General features: G+C 41.7%; 11 non-coding genes across 11 annotated transcripts; all 11 read left to right on the top strand.

Annotated features, from left to right (window-relative positions):
• Nucleotides 1-2,256: 2,256 nt before the first annotated feature.
• Nucleotides 2,257-2,375, top strand: LOC135592059 (5S ribosomal RNA). The gene has a single exon (XR_010478830.1). It is a non-coding gene; the product is annotated as a 5S ribosomal RNA (ribosomal RNA).
• A 350-nt stretch (nucleotides 2,376-2,725) lies between these two features.
• On the top strand, nucleotides 2,726-2,843 carry LOC135592092 (5S ribosomal RNA). The gene has a single exon (XR_010478863.1). It is a non-coding gene; the product is annotated as a 5S ribosomal RNA (ribosomal RNA).
• A 350-nt stretch (nucleotides 2,844-3,193) lies between these two features.
• LOC135590031 (5S ribosomal RNA) lies at nucleotides 3,194-3,312 on the top strand. Its single transcript, XR_010477443.1, has one exon. It is a non-coding gene; the product is annotated as a 5S ribosomal RNA (ribosomal RNA).
• Nucleotides 3,313-3,662: 350 nt separating this feature from the next.
• On the top strand, nucleotides 3,663-3,781 carry LOC135591751 (5S ribosomal RNA). The gene has a single exon (XR_010478601.1). It is a non-coding gene; the product is annotated as a 5S ribosomal RNA (ribosomal RNA).
• Nucleotides 3,782-4,132: 351 nt separating this feature from the next.
• LOC135588711 (5S ribosomal RNA) lies at nucleotides 4,133-4,251 on the top strand. Its single transcript, XR_010476426.1, has one exon. It is a non-coding gene; the product is annotated as a 5S ribosomal RNA (ribosomal RNA).
• A 349-nt stretch (nucleotides 4,252-4,600) lies between these two features.
• LOC135591255 (5S ribosomal RNA) lies at nucleotides 4,601-4,719 on the top strand. The gene has a single exon (XR_010478460.1). It is a non-coding gene; the product is annotated as a 5S ribosomal RNA (ribosomal RNA).
• Nucleotides 4,720-5,069: 350 nt separating this feature from the next.
• LOC135591519 (5S ribosomal RNA) lies at nucleotides 5,070-5,188 on the top strand. Its single transcript, XR_010478551.1, has one exon. It is a non-coding gene; the product is annotated as a 5S ribosomal RNA (ribosomal RNA).
• Nucleotides 5,189-5,538: 350 nt separating this feature from the next.
• On the top strand, nucleotides 5,539-5,657 carry LOC135592070 (5S ribosomal RNA). Its single transcript, XR_010478841.1, has one exon. It is a non-coding gene; the product is annotated as a 5S ribosomal RNA (ribosomal RNA).
• A 350-nt stretch (nucleotides 5,658-6,007) lies between these two features.
• Nucleotides 6,008-6,126, top strand: LOC135592238 (5S ribosomal RNA). The gene has a single exon (XR_010478963.1). It is a non-coding gene; the product is annotated as a 5S ribosomal RNA (ribosomal RNA).
• Nucleotides 6,127-6,431: 305 nt separating this feature from the next.
• Nucleotides 6,432-6,550, top strand: LOC135588919 (5S ribosomal RNA). Its single transcript, XR_010476529.1, has one exon. It is a non-coding gene; the product is annotated as a 5S ribosomal RNA (ribosomal RNA).
• A 350-nt stretch (nucleotides 6,551-6,900) lies between these two features.
• Nucleotides 6,901-7,019, top strand: LOC135588274 (5S ribosomal RNA). The gene has a single exon (XR_010476171.1). It is a non-coding gene; the product is annotated as a 5S ribosomal RNA (ribosomal RNA).
• Nucleotides 7,020-19,121: the final 12,102 nt, after the last annotated feature.

Genomic DNA, 19,121 nt, shown 5'->3' on the forward strand with positions numbered 1-19,121 from the left:
AAGTTTACTTTACCTCACTACAACTAGACCAGACATCATGTTTAGTGTAGGACTTTGTGCTAGATTTCAATCAAACCCTAAGATATCTCATCTCAAAGTAGTTAAAAGAATACTTAGATATCTTAATGGTACTACAAATCTAGGATTATGGTACCCAAAATCAGAGAATTTTGAGTTAATTGCTTATGCTGATGCGGACTTTGCTGGCTGTAGACTAGATAGAAAAACACATCAGGATCATGTCAATTTTTAGGACATGCCCTTGTTTCCTGGTCATCTAAGAAACAAAACTCGATTGCACTATCAACAACCGAAGCTGAATATATTCCAGCAAGTGCATGCTGTGCACAAGTTGTATGGATGAAAAACACCTTAGAAGATTACAAAGTTAATCTTAAAAATATTCCCATTAAATGTGATAACACAAGTGCAATATGCTTAATTAAGAATCCTATACAACACTCAAGAACAAAACATATTGATATTAGACATCACTTTATATGAGATCATGTTACTAATCATGACGTAACCATAGAGTTCATTTATACTAAACATCAACTAGCTGACATTTTTACAAAACCTCTAAGTGAAGAACAATTTGATTTCATAAGAAGAGAATTAGGAATGTTGATGTGTCCGAATATATAAACTAGTTAAAATTATTTTTCGGACTTTATTGAATGATCAAATCACTTGATTGCCATTGCATAACATGTGTTGAAATGTTTTGTCTTCATGATTGTATTTGAAAATCTATAGCATAGTCTTGTCCGAATGCATGAAAGAATTCATCTCATTTTCGGATTCGTTTAACAGTTGGAATGCTAAAAATCAAATTTTCTCATACACTCTTATGAAAAATATTTTTTCTGAAATGGATTTGATGAAATGATTCCTGCTTATGAATTCCATCTTGAAATATGGATGATAGTATTTTTACTTGCAAAAAGCTGTTTCAAACATATATCTTGACTCAAAGTAAACTCACAAATAGTTGGAATCACAAATGGCTTTCCTCCTTCATGCACAAAGGATTATAACAAAAAAAAAAGAAGGAAGAAGTATTCAAAGCAATCTACTTATCATGCCTTCCTTTATATGCTTGATAACTTGCTTATATTGTTCTCCTGGTATCACATCTACCATGTTTTTTGTTAATGACAAAGGGGGAGAAATATATGAATTGATGCTATAAACACTGATGCTATGATTATGCCATGCTTGCATCACCAAGAGATATATTGTTAGGACTCTAGCTTGGAGAGTCCTAATTGAGAGAGACATTCATGTAAAACTGTTAGGACTCTAGCTAGGAGAGTCCTAATTGAGAGGGACATTCTGTTAGGACTCTAGTTACGAGAGTCCTAATTGTAAGGGACATTCTGTTAGGACTCTAGCTAGGAGAGTCCTAATTGAGAGGGGCATTCATGTAGGAGGTGTTTTCTTAGAGAAGAATTAGGAGTTGTAAGGGAATAGGAGTCTTGACTAGGAGTCCTATTAGGAGTTGGTTAGAAGTAAGAGTCTTAAGTAGGAGTCCTATTAGGAGTTAGGGTTTAGAAGCCCTATAAATAGCCATGTATTCCTTCTCTTTTCATAAGCAATAGATGAATGTTTTCTGCGGCCTTTGAGTAGCAACTTGGAGGGAGGAACCCCTATAGAGTTCCAAGGAGGCCGATCCCCTAAAGAGATCAACCCCAAGTTTAGAATCTGCAAGGGTTCTATCATATATGAACAGCTGCCATGCATTAATTTGCATTATGCCTTGAGTTGATATCTTACCATGTGAAGAAATGCAACACTTGCTAAAATATTTGAAACGTGTACATCATGTAATGATATCAAAATCTTACTTCACAGCTTTACATGTTGATATCTTACAATATGAAGAATTGCTACAATTACCATCATTCAAAATTGTTATGTAAAATTTGAAAATGAATGTCAAGCCTTGACATCATCTTCAGAGAGATACATCATGATGGGAATCATTATGGGAGTATCGTAGGGCTCGGAGAGAGCTTTCCGGATTTGGGTCGCAATAGCGAATCCGAGATCGTTCTAGAAAGTGCCGATGGTTTCAGCGCATGCTTGCTGTGACCGATACGCAGTTGTTGGGCTAGGGCTCAGAGAGAGCTTGCAATAGGGATTTCGTGATCGTTTGAGAAAGCGCCGACGGTTTCGTGACGGGCAAGAGGCTCCGGACGTTGATGCGTCGGCCGCGACGTGCACATAGGCGAGGGACGAAGCAAACGAAATGGGTGCCATCATTCCAGCACTAAAGCACCGGATCCCATTAGGACTCCGAAGATAAGCGTGCTTGGGCGAGAGTAGTACTAGGATGGGTGACCCCCTAGGAAGTCCTCGTATTGCTCTCCTTTTTGCGTCCCGAGATACGAAACATCTCCCATAGACCTCCGAGACGATTGTTTTGGGGCTCAGAATTTGTCGTGACCGCTACGCTGTCAGTATCGAGGGGCTCGGAGAGAGCTTTCCGGAATGGTGTCGCAATAGCGATTCCGAGATCGTTCTAGAAAGTGCCGATGTTTTCGGCATGCGCTTGTCATGACCGATACGCAGTCGTTGGACTAGGGCTCGGAGAGAGCTTGCAATAGGGATTTCATGATCATTCGAGAAAGCATCGACGGTTTCGTGACGGGCAAGAGGCTCCGGACGTTGATGCGCCGGCCGAGACGTGCACATAGGCGAGGGACGAAGCACGCGAAACGGGTGCGATCATACCTCACTAAAGCACCGGATCCCATTAGAACTCCGTAGTTAAGCGTGCTTGGGCGAGAGTAGTACTAGGATGAGTGACCCCCTGGGAAGTCCTCGTGTTGCACTCCTTTTTGCATCCCGAGATACGAAACATCTCCCGTAGACCTCCGAGACGATTGTTTTGTGGCTCGGAATTTGCCGTGACCGCTACCCAGTCAGTATCGTGTGGCTCGGAGAGAGCTCTCTGGATTTGGGCCGCAATAGCGATTCCGATATCGTTCTAGAAAGTTCCGATGGTTTCGGCGCGTGCTTGCCGTGATCGATACGTAGTCGTTGGACTAGGGCTCGGAGAGAGCTTGCAATAGGGATGTCATGATCGTTCGATAAAGCATCATCGGTTTTGTGACGGGCAAGAGGCTCCGGACGTTGATGCACCGGCCGCGACGTGCACATAGGCGAGGGACGAAGCATGCGAAACGGGTGCGATCATACCAGCACTAAAGCACCGGAACCCATAAGAACTCCGAAGTTAAGCGTGTTTAGGCGAGAGTAGTACTTGTATGGGTGACCCCCTGGGAAGTCCTCGTGTTGCACTCCTTTTTGCATCCCGAGATATGAAACATCTCCCGTAGACCTCCGAGACGATTGTTTTGGGGCTCAGAATTTGCCTTGATTGCTACACAGTAAGTATCATGGGGCTCGGAGAGAGCTTTACGGATTAGGGTTGCAATAGCGATTCCGAGATCGGTCTAGAAATTGCCGATGGTTTCGGCGCTCGCTTGCCGTGATCGATACGCAGTCGTTGGGCTAGGGCTCTGAGAGAGCTTGCAATTGGGATTTCGTGATCGTTCGAGAAAGCATCGATGGTTTCGTCACGGGCAAGAGGCTCCGGACGTTGATGCACCGGCCGCGACGTGCACATAGGCGAGGGACGAAGCAAACGAAACGGGTGCCATCATTCCAGCACTAAAGCACCGGATCCCATTCGGACTCCGAAGTTAAGCGTGCTTGGGCGAGAGTAGTACTAGGATGGAGGACCCCCTAGGAAGTCCTCGTATTGCATTCCTTTTTGCGTCCCGAGATATGAAACATCTCCCATAGACCTCCGAGACGATTGTTTTGGGGCTTAGAATTTGCCGTGACCGCTACGATGTCAGTATCATGGGGCTCGGAGAGAGCTTTCCGGAATGGGGTCGCAATAGCGATTCCGAGATCGTTCTAGAAAGTGCCGATGTTTTCAGCATGTGCTGGTAATTGACCGATACGCAGTCGTTGGACTAGGGCTCGGAGAGAGCTTGCAATAGGGATTTCATGATGGTTCGAGAAAGCATTGACGGTTTCGTGACGGGCAAGAGGCTCCGGACGTTGATGCGCCGGCCGTGATGTGCACATAGGCGAGGGACGAAGCACGCGAAACGGGTGCGATCATACCTGCACTAAAGCACCGGATCCCATCAGAACTCCGAAGTTAAGCGTGGTTGGGCGAGAGTAGTACTAGGATGGGTGACCCCTTGGGAAGTCCTCGTGTTTCACTCCTTTTTGCGTCCCGAGATACGAAACATCTCCCGTAGACCTCCGAGACGATTGTTTTGTGGCTCGGAATTTGCCGTGACCGCTACCCAGTCAGTATCGTGTGGCTCGGAGAGAACTCTCTCGATTTGGGTCGCAATAGCGATTCCGATATCGTTCTAGAAAGTTCCGATGGTTTCGGCGCGCACTTGCCGTGACCGATACGCAGTCGTTGGACTAGGGCTCGGAGAGAGCTTGCAATAGGGATGTCACGATCGTTCGATAAAGCATCGACAGTTTTGTGATGGGCAAGAGGCTCCGGACGTTGATGCACCGTCGCGACGTGCACATAGGCGAGGGACGAAGCATACGAAACGGGTGCGATCATACCAGCACTAAAGCACCGGATGCCATCAGAACTCCGAAGTTAAGCGTGCTTGGGTGAGAGTAGTACTTGGATGGGTGACCCCCTGGGCAATCCTCGTGTTGCATTCCTTTTTGCGTCCCGAGATACGAAACATCTCCCGTAGACCTCCGAGACGATTGTTTTGGGGCTTAGAATTTGCCGTGACTGCTATGTAGTTAGTATCGTGGGCCTCGGAGAGAGCTTTCCGGATTGGGGTCGCAATAGCGATTCCGAGATCGTTCAAGAAAGTGCCGATGGTTTCGGCGCGCGCTTGCCGTGACCGATATGCAGTCGTTGGGCTAGGGCTCTGTGAGAGCTTGCAATAGGGATTTCGTGATCGTTCGAGAAAGCATCGACGGTTTCGTGACGGGCAAGAGGCTCCGGACGTTGATGCGCCGGCCACGACGTGCACATAGGCCAGGGACGAAGCAAACGAAACCGGTGCCATCATACCAGCACTAAAGCACCGGATCCCATCAGAACTCTGAAGATAAGCATGCTTGGGCGAGAGTAGTACTAGGATGGGTGACCCCCTGGGAAGTCCTCGTGTTGCACTCCTTTTTGCGTCCCGAGATACGAAACATATCCCGTAGACCTCCGAGACGATTGTTTTGTGGCTCGGAATTTGCCATGACCGCTACGCAGTCAGTATCGTGTGGCTCGGAGAGAGCTCTCTGGATTGGGGTCGCAATAGCGATTCCGAGATCGTTCTAGAAAGTTCCAATGGTTTTGGCGTTCTCTTGCCGTGACCAATACGCAGTCGTTGGACTAGGGCTCGGAGAGAGCTTGCAATAGGGATGTCATGATCGTTCGATAAAGCATCGACGGTTTTGTGACGGGCAAGAGGCTCCGGACGTTGTTGCACCGGCCGCGACGTGCACATAGGCGAGGGACGAAGCATGAGAAACAAGTGCGATCATACCAGCACTAAAGCACCGGATCCCATCAGAACTTCGAAGCTAAGCGTGATTGGGCGAGAGTAGTACTAGGATGGGTGCCCCCCGGGGAAGTCCTCGTGTTGCGCTCCTTTTTGCGTCCCGAGATACGAAACATCTCCCGTAGACCTCCGAGACGATTGTTTTGGGGCTCAGAATTTGTCGTGACTGCTACGCAGTTAGTATCGTGGGGCTCGGAGAAAGCTTTCTGGATTGGGGTAGCAAGAGCGATTCCGAGATCGTTCTAGAAAGTGCCGATGGTTTCGGCGCTCGCTTGCCGTGACCGATACGCAGTCGTTGGGCTAGGGCTCCGAGAGAGCTTGCAATAGGGATTTCTTGATCGTTCGAGAAAGCGCCGATGATTTTGTGATGGGCATGAGGCTCCGAACGTTGATGCGCCGGCCGCGACGTGCACATAGTCGAGGGACGAAGCACCCGAAACGGGTGCGATCATACCTGCACTAAAGCTCCGAATCCCATCAGAACTCCGAAGTTAAGCTTGCTTGGGCGAGAGTAGTATTAGGATGGGTGACCCCCAGGGAAGTCCTCGTTTTGCACTCCTTTTTGCGTCACGAGATATGAAACATCTCCCGTAGACCTCCGAGACGATTGTTTTGGGGCTCGGAATTTGCAGTGATAGCTACGCAGTCAGTATCGTGGGGCTCGGAGGGAGCTCTCTGGATTGGGGTCGCAATTGCGATTCCGAGATCGTTCTAGAAAGTGCCGATGGTTTCGGTGCGAGCTTGTTGTGACCGATATGCAGTCGTTGGGCTAGGGCTTCGACGGTTTCATGACGGGAAAGAGGCTCCGGACGTTGATGCGCCGGCCGCGACGTGCACATAGGCGAGGGACGAAGCACACGAATCGGGTGCCATCATACCAGCACTAAAGCACCGGATCCCATCAGAACTCCGAAGTTAAGCGTGCTTGGGCGAGTATAGTACTAGGATGGGTGACCCCTTGGGAAGTCATCGTATTGCACTCCTTTTTGCGTCCCGAGATACGAAACATCTCCCGTAGACCTCCGAGACGATTGTTTTGGGGCTCGGAATTTGCCGTGACTGCTACGCAGTCAGTTTCGTGGAGATCGAAGAGAGCTTTCCGGATTGGGGTCACAATAGCGATTCCGAGATCGTTCTAGAAAGTGCCGATGGTTTCGGCACGCGCTTGCCGTGACCGATACACAGTCGTTGGGCTAGGGCTCGGAGAGAGCTTGCAATAGGGATTTCGTAATCGTTCGAGAAAGCGCCGACGGTTTCGTGACGAGCAAGAGGCTCCGGACATTGATGCGCCGGCCGTGACATGCACATAGGCGATGGACAAAGCACGCGAAACGGGTGCGATCATACCAGCACTAAAGTACCGGATCCCATCAGAACTTCGAAGTTAAGCGTGCTTGGGTGAGAGTAGTACTAGGATGGGTGACCCCCTGGGAAGTCCTCATGTTGCACTCCATTTTGCCTCCTGAGATACGAAACATCTCCCGTAGACCTCCGAGACGATTGTTTCGGGGCTCGAAATTTGCCGTGACCGCTACGCAATCAGTATCGTGGGGCTCGGAGAGAGCGTCCGGATTGGGGTCGCAATAGCGATTCCGAGATCGTTTTAGAAAGTGCCGATGGTTTCGGCACGCGCTTGCCATTACTAATACGCAGTCGTTGCGCTAGGGCTCGGAGAGAGCTTGCAATAAGGATTTCGTGATCGTTCGAGAAAGCGCCGACGGTTTCATGACGGGCAAGAGGCTCCGTGTTAGGACTCTAGCTTGGAGAGTCCTAATTGAGAGGGACATTCATGTAAAACCTACCAAAGCCGACCCCTATTAAAGAGGTGAAGAGGCCGGCTAGGGTTAGGAGGTTGTTTCTTAGAGAAGAATTAGGAGTTGTAAATGAATAGGAGTCTTGAGTAGAAGTCCTATTAGGAGTTGGTTAGAAGTAGGAGTCTTGAGTAGAAGTCCTATTAGGAGTTGGTTAGAAGTAGGAGTCTTGAGTAGGAGTCCTATTAGGAGTTAGGGTTTAGAAGCCCTATAAATAACCATGTATTCCTCCTCTTTTCATAAGCAATAGATGAATTTTTTCTGCAACCTTTGAGCAGCAACTCCAAGGGAGGAACCCCTATAGAATTCCAAGGAGGCCGATCCCCTAAAGAGATCAACCCCAAGTTTAGAATCCGTAAGGGTTCTTGTTAGGATCAAGAGCACTAAGAGGGGGGGGTGAATTAGTGCAGTGGAAAACTTTCTGCGATTAAAACGAAACTGTGCTCGAACGATAAAAACGATTTCTGTGTGAAAACTGATTCTAAGCAAGATTATGTTAAAATCAATCTATGAAGGCAGTTTGCAGCTATGATGAAAACCAGAATATAGGCGCAAACTGAAAATACGACGTTCGTACGAAGAAACTAATTTACGTCTAAATGCTTATTCGTAAATCACTTGATTAGGCAAGATACAGTTTAACCAAGAGTATAAAGGCAGTTTGCAGTTATGGTAGCGCTCAAAACGTAAACGCAATCTGAAATATGATGATCGTACGAAAAAGCAGATTTACGTCTAAATGCTGATTTGGAAAGTGAAAGGCTTCAAACCCGATCGTATATGCGCAGAAAGCAGTAAGCTTTAGAGGAGGTTTGCAGTAAAGATAATATGCTCAAAGTAAATGCAAATCGAGATTTAGAGTGGTTCAGTTAATCTTGACCTACTCCACTTTTGGCTTCCTCCACCGACGAGGTCACCAACGTCAACTAGAGGCCTTCTTTCAATAGGCAAAGGCCAACCACCCTTTTATAGTTTCACTCCTTTTGACGGGCTTAGGAGACAACCCTTACAGAAATTTTCTCTCCTCTCTTTACAGCTTAGAACTTGGAAGAACAGAGGGAGAAGAACTTTTGGCCTTTACAACAATTTTGAGCTCTAAGAATCACAGAAAAGAATCAAGATTTCGGTGTTAAGTTGCTGCCTTTCAGTGTTGAATGGGTGGGGTATTTATAGGCCCCAACCCAGTTCAAATTTGGAGCTCAAAACTGTCAATTCCCAGAATTCCGGGATCAGGCGGTTGCACCTCCTGACTGGAGCGGTTGCACCGCCTGGCAGAGCTCGAAGACTGAGCCTTCGGGCGGTGCTACCTCCTGTCAGGGGCGGTTGCACCTCCTGACAAAGCTCGAAGACCGAGCTCAGGCGGTTGCACCTCCTAACTGAGGCGGTTGCACCACCTGGCAAAGCTCGAAGACTGTGCTCAGGCGGTGCCACCTCTTGTCAGGGGAGGTTGCACCGCCCAGTCTCGCTCAGAGACTGAGCCCCAGGCGGTGCCACCTGGCTAGGGCGGTTGCACCTCCCAGTCTCGCTCGGAGACTGAGCCCAGGCGGTGCAACCTCCTACCTTGGGCGATTCAACCGCCTGGCAGAAATTAGGGTCCGAATGGGTTGATCCATTCGGCTCGATTTGGGTTTTTCAGGGGCCCAATTGCCCCAAGATTAAGTTAATGGGATCACCTCCCATTTCCAACTTAATCAATGTGCTAACTATGATTTTTCCTAAGACATTTACTGCAGCTTGCTCCGGTGCGTCAATCGCTTCTTCCGGCGAGCTTCCGGCGAACTTCCGTCGATTATCCGATGAACCCTCGGTGATGCTCTTGCGGACTTCCGGCAAACTCCTGGACTTGCGACGATTCACTTGGCGAGTTCCAACGAGCTTCTTTGGCAAGCTTATGGACTTCTCGGATTTGTTCCCGCAGAACCTCCGACGACTGTCCGAACTTCCGTCAAACTCTCGAACTCCCAACGTGATCATTGTCTTGACTCCGGCGCAACTCCTGCTGCATGTCTTACTTTCATCGTAATTAATCCTGCACACTTATCTCAACATATAGATTAGATAACAAATGACAATTGACTTCATCATCAAAATCCGAGATCCAACAATCTCCCCCTTTTTGATGATGACAATCAATTGATAATGGAGTTAACCTTAACTCCCCCTGTCTATATGCCATACTTGAGATAAGTCATTCTTGAATTCAAGACCTAAGAATTCAAGCGACATATTGATAAGTTAAATCATTTGAACTTATCAATACTCTCATCATGATTCCCATCATGATGTATCTCTCTGAAGATGATGTCAAGGCTTGACATTCATTTTCAAATTTTACATAACAATTTTGAATGTTGGTAATTGTAGCAATTCATCATATTGTAAGATATCAACATGTAAAGCTGTGAAGTAAGATTTTGATATCATTACATGATGTACACATTTCAAATATTTTAGCAAGTGTTGCATTTCTTCACATGGTAAGATATCAACTCAAGGCATAATGCAAATTAATGCATGGCATCTGTTCATATATCTCTTGGTGATGCACGCATGGCATAATCATAGCATCAGTGTTTATAGCATCAATTCATATATTTCTCCCCCTTTGTCATCAACAAAAAGCATGGTAGATGTGATACCAGGAGAACAATATAAGCAAGTTATCAAGCATATAAAGGAAGACAACTTTACTAAACCATAACTATATCATAAATCCATAAGCGCGGTAATTAATGCAATCACAAAACCAACATGTACTAAATGTTTATATCAGTACACAGTTTAGACTTAACATTTCCAAAATCCTGACGTAAGAGGTATTTTTCAAATATTTACAAGATACATCAATCTAGATTTGTCATTGATATTTCATTACACCCAAAAAGAACTTATACAACATCAACCTTTCAAGTACAAAATATTAGCCCCAAAATCTTCTAGTCTTCCACTGCCTCAACCCAAATTACAGATTTTAGTGAGCGATAAGCTATCCTGAAAAATTTATATAGCAATGGGGTAAGCATATAAAGCTAAGCAAATGACTAACATATCCATAGCAAAGAGGACAGTTTTCAAACAAATGAGGTATCAAAATACAAAGCAGAGATACAGGATGAAACAGTAGCATGTTTTGTTTGAATGCAGAATTTCAATATCATATCGTTCGAAGCACGTTTTATTCATACAATCGAGGAAAGGTAATTGGAGCATATCATTGGCATAAGGAGCATATCGATGACATATGGTAATTTCAAGGCATAACAAAGACGTAAGGAGCATTTTGGATACCATGAATGCAGAATTACGATGTCATTTCGTTCGAAGCACGTTTTGTTTATACAATCGAGGAAAGATAATTGGAGCATATCATTGGCATAAGGAGCATATCGATGACATATGGTAATTTCAAGGCATAACAAAGACGTAAGGAGCATTTTGGATACCATGAATGCAGAATTACGATGTCATTTCGTTCGAAGCACGTTTTGTTTATACAATCGAGGAAAGATAATTGGAGCATATCATTGGCATAAGGAGCATACGATGACATATGGTAGCTTTCAAGTTATAACAAAGTCTTATAACATTTCGGAAATATATCAAAGAACAAAACATGAATAGAAGCTCAAATGTCACATAACGATGCATTCATTTCATTCTTATCCAAAGCATGCATAGAAACATAGCCAAAGCTTTGGATATCATATCAAACACATAGAAGGTGAAGTGGGATCATAACATAATATGTTCCATCCATTTCTGAATGACCACCAAACATAAGTCTCCCACGTCTGGGAGCTCCATCCACCCACGTCTGAGTGAAGTCATAGGGGGCCGGCAGAGCATCGCGGGCTCTAAGCATAACTCCCTTTACCATTTCTGGCAAAGGTTCACATTTATCCCACAAACACCGGAGTACAAAGGGACAGTATGAATAATGAAATTAGCATATATTGGAAGCACATGCGGAACAATGAAATGTATATATGCCTTTCGAGTCAATACGATACAAACATAATCTTTCACAATGTATTCAGATTTGAAAGAAAACAAAAGCAAGAGCATACAAGGATTTTCAAGAAATCATATATAACTCAATTGAAATAAGAAAGTTAGATAAATTCAATGTCCAAAGAAATGAAACTGGAGGAGGCATATATTGAAAGCAAATGCGGAACAATGGGATGCATGTGCCGAATCATAACGATGCAAACATGATCTTTAGATGATAGCTACAGATGTACAAATAAATAAAGAACCAAAGTATACAGGAATTTAAGATAATATTGTAAAGCTTAACTGAAGTAAGAGTTTTTGCCAAAATCGATTTCCAAAGAGAAGTAACAAGGAAAGCCGAAATCGACCAAAGCTCGATTCTGGCAGAATTTGATAGGAACATTGTATGAACTATTTGGATAACCAATTATGCTCCAATTTATAGAAAATAGGTGTCATTAGAAAGTTTGTCAATCTAGTTTTAGGCAAATCAAGTTTTACAAGATTTGGAATTTACAACAGGGAGTTACAGATAATTTCGTTGCGAAAGGTCTGAAAATATTAGCTCTGTTTTACTGAATCCATAGGGTCGATGAAAGGAGATGTTTCAGTTAGCAATTCTAATCCAAAAATTTCAAATTAGGTATTTACAGAAAGAATTTTGAGTCTATCTTCGAATAAAATATACTTTGTATAAATCTGAGTTCACAACAGAAAGTTATAAGTAGTTAAGCAACAAGAGGTCAGAAATTTCAGTCCCTGTTTTGTAGAATCTGTAGGGTTAATTTAAACAGAAGTCTTAGTAGGCATTTAAACTCCAAATCATTCGATCTTTATATCAAAATAAATATTTTCTTGTCTACTTTCAAATGAAATAGGTTTTGTCTAAATCAGAGTTTATTACAAAATGTTATGATCAAAACATTGCATAGAGGTCAGATTACCAAAAAATTACAGATTCATAGATTTATATCAAAATGAAAGAAGGTCTGGTTCTCAGTTGAAATCTTTCAAAGTTTGCAGAATAAAAATGGAAACAGAGATTAAGGTTACTGTGGGATTGGGTTAGAACACTTGCCTTAAAATTATTTGAATCCCAAAGGTAAGAAAATTGGTGAAAAACCTCAAGCTCTTCTTCTTCTTCTTCTTCTTCTTCTTCTTCTTCTTCTTCTTCCCTTCTCTTCTCAAACTCACGTTGGCTGCAACTCTTCAGGTTTGTTTTCTTTAACCTTTCATCTAATTATTTGGATTTTGGCTAATGCAAAAGTTGCAAGGTGTCATGCATGCATGAAAGGGGCTAGGTGTCATCTTTAGAGCAAAGATAAGTGGCACCAACCTTATGTTAGTTAGTGACACATGTCCATTATATATATATAATTTTTTTTTTCTAACTTAAATCTGAATCTTTCATAAATTATATCAAACTTCTAATATTTACTCTTAGGTCCCTAGCCATAAACCTTTAATATAATATCATTTAATATAAAATAATTATTAAATAATCCTTATTTTTACAAACAAACCTTTTTACTAAATTTTTAAAAATGGGGGATGTTACACTCTCCCCTCCTTAAAAAAAAAATTTTGTCCTCTAAATTTATCATACCTCATTCGACGAAAAGATGAGGATAAGCTTGCATCATTTCTTCCTCAAGCTCCCAAGTTGTTTCCTCTCCAGAATGATATCTCCAGATCACTTTAACTAGAGGGATAACCCGATTCCTCAAGATCTTTTCTTTTTTATCAACAATCTGAGTGGGCTCTTCCACATAAGACAAGTCTTTATCAATCACCATTGGCTCATACTTAATGATATGAGAGGGATCAGGTATATACTTTCTGATCATTGAAACATGAAATATATCATGGATATGGCACAATGATGGTGGCAAGGCAATCCTGTAAGCGACAGAACCAACCCTCTCAAGAATCTCAAAAGGTCCAATAAATCTTGGGCTTAACTTTCCTTTCTTCCCAAATCTTACAATGCCTTTAGAAGGGGAGACCTTCAGGAATACAAAATCTCCGATTTGAAACTCAATATTTCGCCTTCTGTTATCAGCATAACTCTTTTGACGACTCTGAGCAGTCTTTAACCTTTTTCTTATAAGTTGAATTTTCTCAGTAGTCTCTGTCACGCCCCTCAAAATATCGACAATATTTAAAATTTTCATCACCACTAATCCAGGATCCAAACACACATTTGAGGTCACTAAGAAAACATTCAGATCAAAAATTCCACCTCTATAGTCTACAAATTCACAACGCTGTGCAGTTCATAAACATCCCACACATCACTTGATAATTCAAACAAATTGAACTTAACTCATCCAAATAATAACCACAACATAATTTCACAAGTGGGGAAGTCTATGCAGTCACCAAACCAACGATTACCATAAGTTCGTATCATTAAATGAATTTAACTTAGCATTCCAAAATCCTAAACATGAGGGATTCTTTAACTTACACAAAATCCACAGGTTTAGATTCATCGTCAACATTTCATTAGATGCAGAGTGGCTTATACACCAAATACAAATATGCTAACACAGATCTGCCCAAAATCTTCTAACTTTCCACTGCCTCAGCCCAATTTTAACATTTAAGCAAGCGATACGCTATCCTGAAAAATTTATCAACAAACGGGGTGAGCATATAGAGCTCAGCAAGTGACTAACATATCCATATCAAAATAGGACAATTTCCAAAGAGATAAAGTTTCATAATACGAGGCAGAATATACGAATTCGTAGACATAATATCATTAGGTGAAGAATCACAATTGTCCTTTCAATCATACATATTTGGTTCATAACATACGGGGCATAGAGTAATTGGAGCATATCAGAAACGAATGAAACGTTTTGGAGCATAACAATAACAAATGAAACATATCGGAGCTTATCAATGGCATATGAAATGTTTCGGAGCATATCAACAGCGTATGGAACATTTCGAAGCATAATAACAATGAATGAAACATTTCGGAGCTTATCAATATCACATACCAAACAGAAGCTCAAACGTCGTCTTTGACGTTGCATTCATATCATTCTTATCCAAAGCATGTATAAAAACACATAACCAAAGCTCTGGATATCATATCAAACATACAGAAGGTGTAATGGGATCTCAAACAGAATTGTGATTCATCCATTTCTGAATGACCACCAGACAAAGTCTCCCACGTCTGGGAGCTCCATCCACCCACGTCTAGGTGAAGTCAGAGGGGGCCGGCAGAGCATCGCAGGCTCTAAGCACATACCCTTTACCATTTTTGGCAAAGGTCCAAACAATCCCACAAACACCGGAGTACAAGAGGGCAGTTTTATCAATAAGTAGCATATATCGGAAGCACACGCGGAACAACAAAACGTACATGTGCCATTTCGAGACAATACGATGCAAGGAACAAATCTCTCACAAATGTATTCAAATTTGGAATGAAAGGAAAGTAAGAGTATACAGGGATTCCAAGCAATCATATTTAGCTCAATTCAAATAAGAAGGTTGGATGAATTCCATATCCAAATAAATGAAACAGAATACGCGAAATCGACCAGAGCTCGATTTCTGACAGAATTCAAGTGGCACATAGAACAAATACTTCAGATTATCAATTATACTCCAATACCCATAAGAAAACTACTGTCGAAAGATATATCAATCTGTTTTCTGTCGAAACAAGTTTCGTATGAATCAGGATTTCCCACAAGGAGTTAGCTTTGATTTGGTAACACAAGGTCAAGGACACAATCACTGTTTTGCAGAATACATAGGGTCGGATTCAACAGATAATAGGGTAGGCATTTGAATTCCAAAATTTTCAAACTATATGTCAAAAGAAAGGGCTGCAAGTCAAGTTTCGGACAAAGTCAGTTTGGTACAAATCAGAATTTGCAACAGAGAGTTATAGACATTTTAGTATCGAAAGGTCAGAAATCTTGATCCCTGTTTTGCAGCATCTATAGGCTCATTTGAAACAGATGATTGGGTAAGTAATCGGTGTCCAAAATCTACAAAATCAGTGTCAAAAGAAAGTTATAAGAGTCTAATTTCAAACAAAATAGTTCCTGCTTGAATTTATATTTTGTACTAAAAATTATAGCTGAAACAGTGTATAGGGGTCAGTTTGCCGAAAAAATTTCAGAATCCATGGTTCTATGTCCAAAGAGAGACATATCAGTTTCTAAATAGAAATCCTTCAGTTTATTTTGAATCAACATAAAAACAGAGACTAATTTTCTGTAGGATGGGGTTAGAAACACTTGCTTTTGGGAATTTTGACCCTAAGTGAAAGGATTTGGGCAAGAACCCTTAAAGCCCCAATTTTTTTTTTTTTTTTTCTTCTTCTTCTTCTTCTCCTTCTTCTCCTTCTTCTTTCTTTCTTTCTCTGATCATCCACGCAGCTGCCTTCTCTGCTTCCTTAAGAACAAAGGTAGAGAGGCTTAAGCGGTGGGATTTGTCATTTTGTGCGTTTTGTAGTTTAGTCCTTGTTTTTATCATATTCACGATTAGGTCCTTAGGGTTTACATATAGGTCCTCAGATTCTTTCCTTTTTTTTTTTGAACAGATCTCCCAAATCTTAAAAATAAGTTACCTCTGATTCATACTCTATTTCTTTTGTCAATTTAAAATAGATGCTTACATTATCACTAGAAATTTATACGAAAATTCGGAAATGAGGGGTGTTACACCTCCCCCCCCTTAAAAGAAAATTTTAGTCCTCTAAATTTATCGTACCTCTATCGATGAAAAGACGGGGGTACACCTTTTTCATTTCCTCCTCTAGCTCCCAAGTTGTTTCCTCTCCGGCATGATGTCTCCAAATTACTTGTACCAGTGGGATGACCCGATTCCTTAGGATTTTTTCTTTCTTATCAACAATCTGAATAGGCTCTTCCACATAAGATAAATCTCTATTGATCTCCATCAGCTCATACTCAATGATGTGAGAAGGGTCATATATATACTTCCTAATCATCGAGACATGAAATATATCATGGACATGGCTCAATGCTAGTGGCAAGGCAATCCTGTAAGCGACAGAACCAACCCTCTCAAGAACCTCAAAAGGTCTAATAAATCTTAGGCTTAACTTTCCTTTCTTTCCAAACCTTATAATGCCTTTGGAAGGAGAGACTTTTAAGAATACAAAATCTCCTATTTCAAACTCAATATCTCGTCTCCTATTGTCGGTATAACTCTTTTGACGACTCTGAGCAGTTTTTAACCTTTTCCTTATAACTTGAATTTTCTCGGTAGTTTCTTGTACTTTGTCTGGTGCTAACAGCTTTCTGTCACCAACTTCCTCCCAACATATAAGTGTTATGCACTTCCGTCCATATAAAGCTTCATAAGGAGCCATCTGAATACTTGAATGATAACTATTATTATAAGTGAACTCAACAAGTGAAATATCTTTATCCCATTCACCTTTCTAATCCATAACATAGGCTCTAAGTAAATCCTCAAGTGTTTGAATTGTTCTTTCTGACTGACCATCAGTCTGAGGATGATATGCAGTACTAAACTTGACTTTAGTGCCCATAGATTCCTGTAATCTTCTCCAGAATCTAGAGAGAAATTTGGAGTCTCTATCAGAGATGATCTCCTTTGGAATACCATGAAGTCTAACTATTTCATTAACATATAAATCTACAAGTCTATCAAGTGAATAAGTCATATTAATCGGTAGGAAGTGTGCAGATTTTGTTAACCTATCGATGATAACCCAAATAGCATCATGCTTTCTAGAGGTTCTGGGTAGTCCTGAAACAAAATCCATAGTAATACATTCCCATTTCCATTCAGGAATATCTAAAGGTTGCAACAACCCTCCAGGTCTTTGGTGTTCTACTTTGATTTGCTGACAAGTCAAACATTTTGAAACATACATTGCAATTTCCTTCTTCATGGCTTCCCACCAATAATGACTTTGAAGATCTCTATACATCTTAGTGCTCCTAGGATGGTGTACTTCGAAGTATGATTTTCCTTTAGGATTTGATTCTTGATATCCGGTTCATTTGGTACACATACTCTCTCCCCAAATCTCAATAGGCCATCCTTTGAAACTTGAAATTGTGGCTTCAATTCCTTTTCTACTTCATTCCTCAAGTAGATTAAATATGGATCTCGTAATTGTCCTTCCTTAATTTGTTGAATAAGATTAGATTGCACTTGAATGGAGGCCATCAATATCGTCGAGTCTTGCTCTTTCCTCAAAGCTTTCAAATCAAAATTTTCTTCTAATAACTTCCATTGCTTCACGACCAGACTAGCCATAAAACTTGTAGATTTCCTACTAAGTGCATCAGCTACAACATTGGCCTTGCCCGGGTGATAACGGATGGCACAATCATAATCCTTCAGAAGTTCTATCCATCTTCGCTGCCTCATGTTTAACTCTTTCTGAGTGAAAATATATTTTAAACTCTTGTGATCAGTAAAGATTTCAAACTGTCGACCATACAAATAATGTCTCCAAATCTTTAGAGCAAAAATAACTGCTACCAATTCCAAATCATGAGTTGGATAATTCAATTCATAACCTTTAAGTTGCCTAGAAGCATACGCAATTACTCTCCCTTCCTGCATCAAAACACATCCTAGGCCCTTTCTTGAAGCATCAGTATAAACTACAAACTCATCACTACCACTTGGATTAGTGAGAATAGGGGCACTAGTCAATCTTCTTTTTAACTCTTGAAAACTTTGCTCACAATCATCACCCCATACAAATTTCATATTCTTCTTAGTGAGTTTGGTGAGAGGTTGAGCAATTCGAGAAAATCCCTCCACAAATCTCCTGTAATAACCTGCCATGCCCAAGAAGCTTCTAACTTCCGTTACATTTGTTAGTGCTTCCCATTCAACTACAGCTTCTATTTTTCTTGGATCAACAGATATACCCATCCCTGAAATCACATGGCCTAAGAAAGCAACTTCATTCAACCAAAATTCACATTTGCTGAACTTTGCATACAATTTCTTTTCTCTTAGTATGGACAATACATTTCTTAAGTGTTCCTCATGCTCTTGATTACTCCTTGAATACACCAATATGTCATCAATAAATATAATTACACAGATATCCAAGAGCGGTTGAAATATCCTATTCATTAGTTCCATAAAAGCTGTAGGGGCATTTGTCAAACCAAATGGCATCACCAAGAATTCATAATGACCATATCGAGTTCTGAAAGCTGTTTTTGAAATATCCTCCTCCTTGATCTTCAACTGATAGTAACCTGACCTCAGGTCAATCTTAGAGAATACTTGTGCACCCTGCAGTTGATCAAACAAATCATCAATTCTAAGTATGGGATACTTGTTTTTGATGGTCACCTGATTCAACTGTCTATAATCAATACAAAGCCTCAATGTTCCATCCTTCTTCTTCACTAATAGTACCGGAGCACCCCATGGGGATACACTGGGTCGTATGAAACCCTTATCTAATAATTCTTGTATTTGCTTCTTTAATTCCTCTAGCTCGAGTGGTGTCATTCTGTAGGGAGGCTTAGATATTGGGGTTGTACTGGAGACCAGATCAATAGCAAATTCACCCTCTCTATCTAGAGGTAAACCAGGCAAGTCATCTGGGAATAAATCAGGGAATTCTTTGACCACTAAAATTTCATCTAGGTGGGTTTCCTGATTTGAATGCTCCTTTACACACACCATATAACAAAAACAACCTTTCTGCATAAGACGATATGCTTGAAGTGCTGATATCAAG

Source organism: Musa acuminata, chromosome BXJ1-1 (genome assembly GCF_036884655.1).
Source record: "Musa acuminata AAA Group cultivar baxijiao chromosome BXJ1-1, Cavendish_Baxijiao_AAA, whole genome shotgun sequence".
In the NCBI taxonomy this organism is placed as follows: domain Eukaryota; kingdom Viridiplantae; phylum Streptophyta; class Magnoliopsida; order Zingiberales; family Musaceae; genus Musa; species Musa acuminata.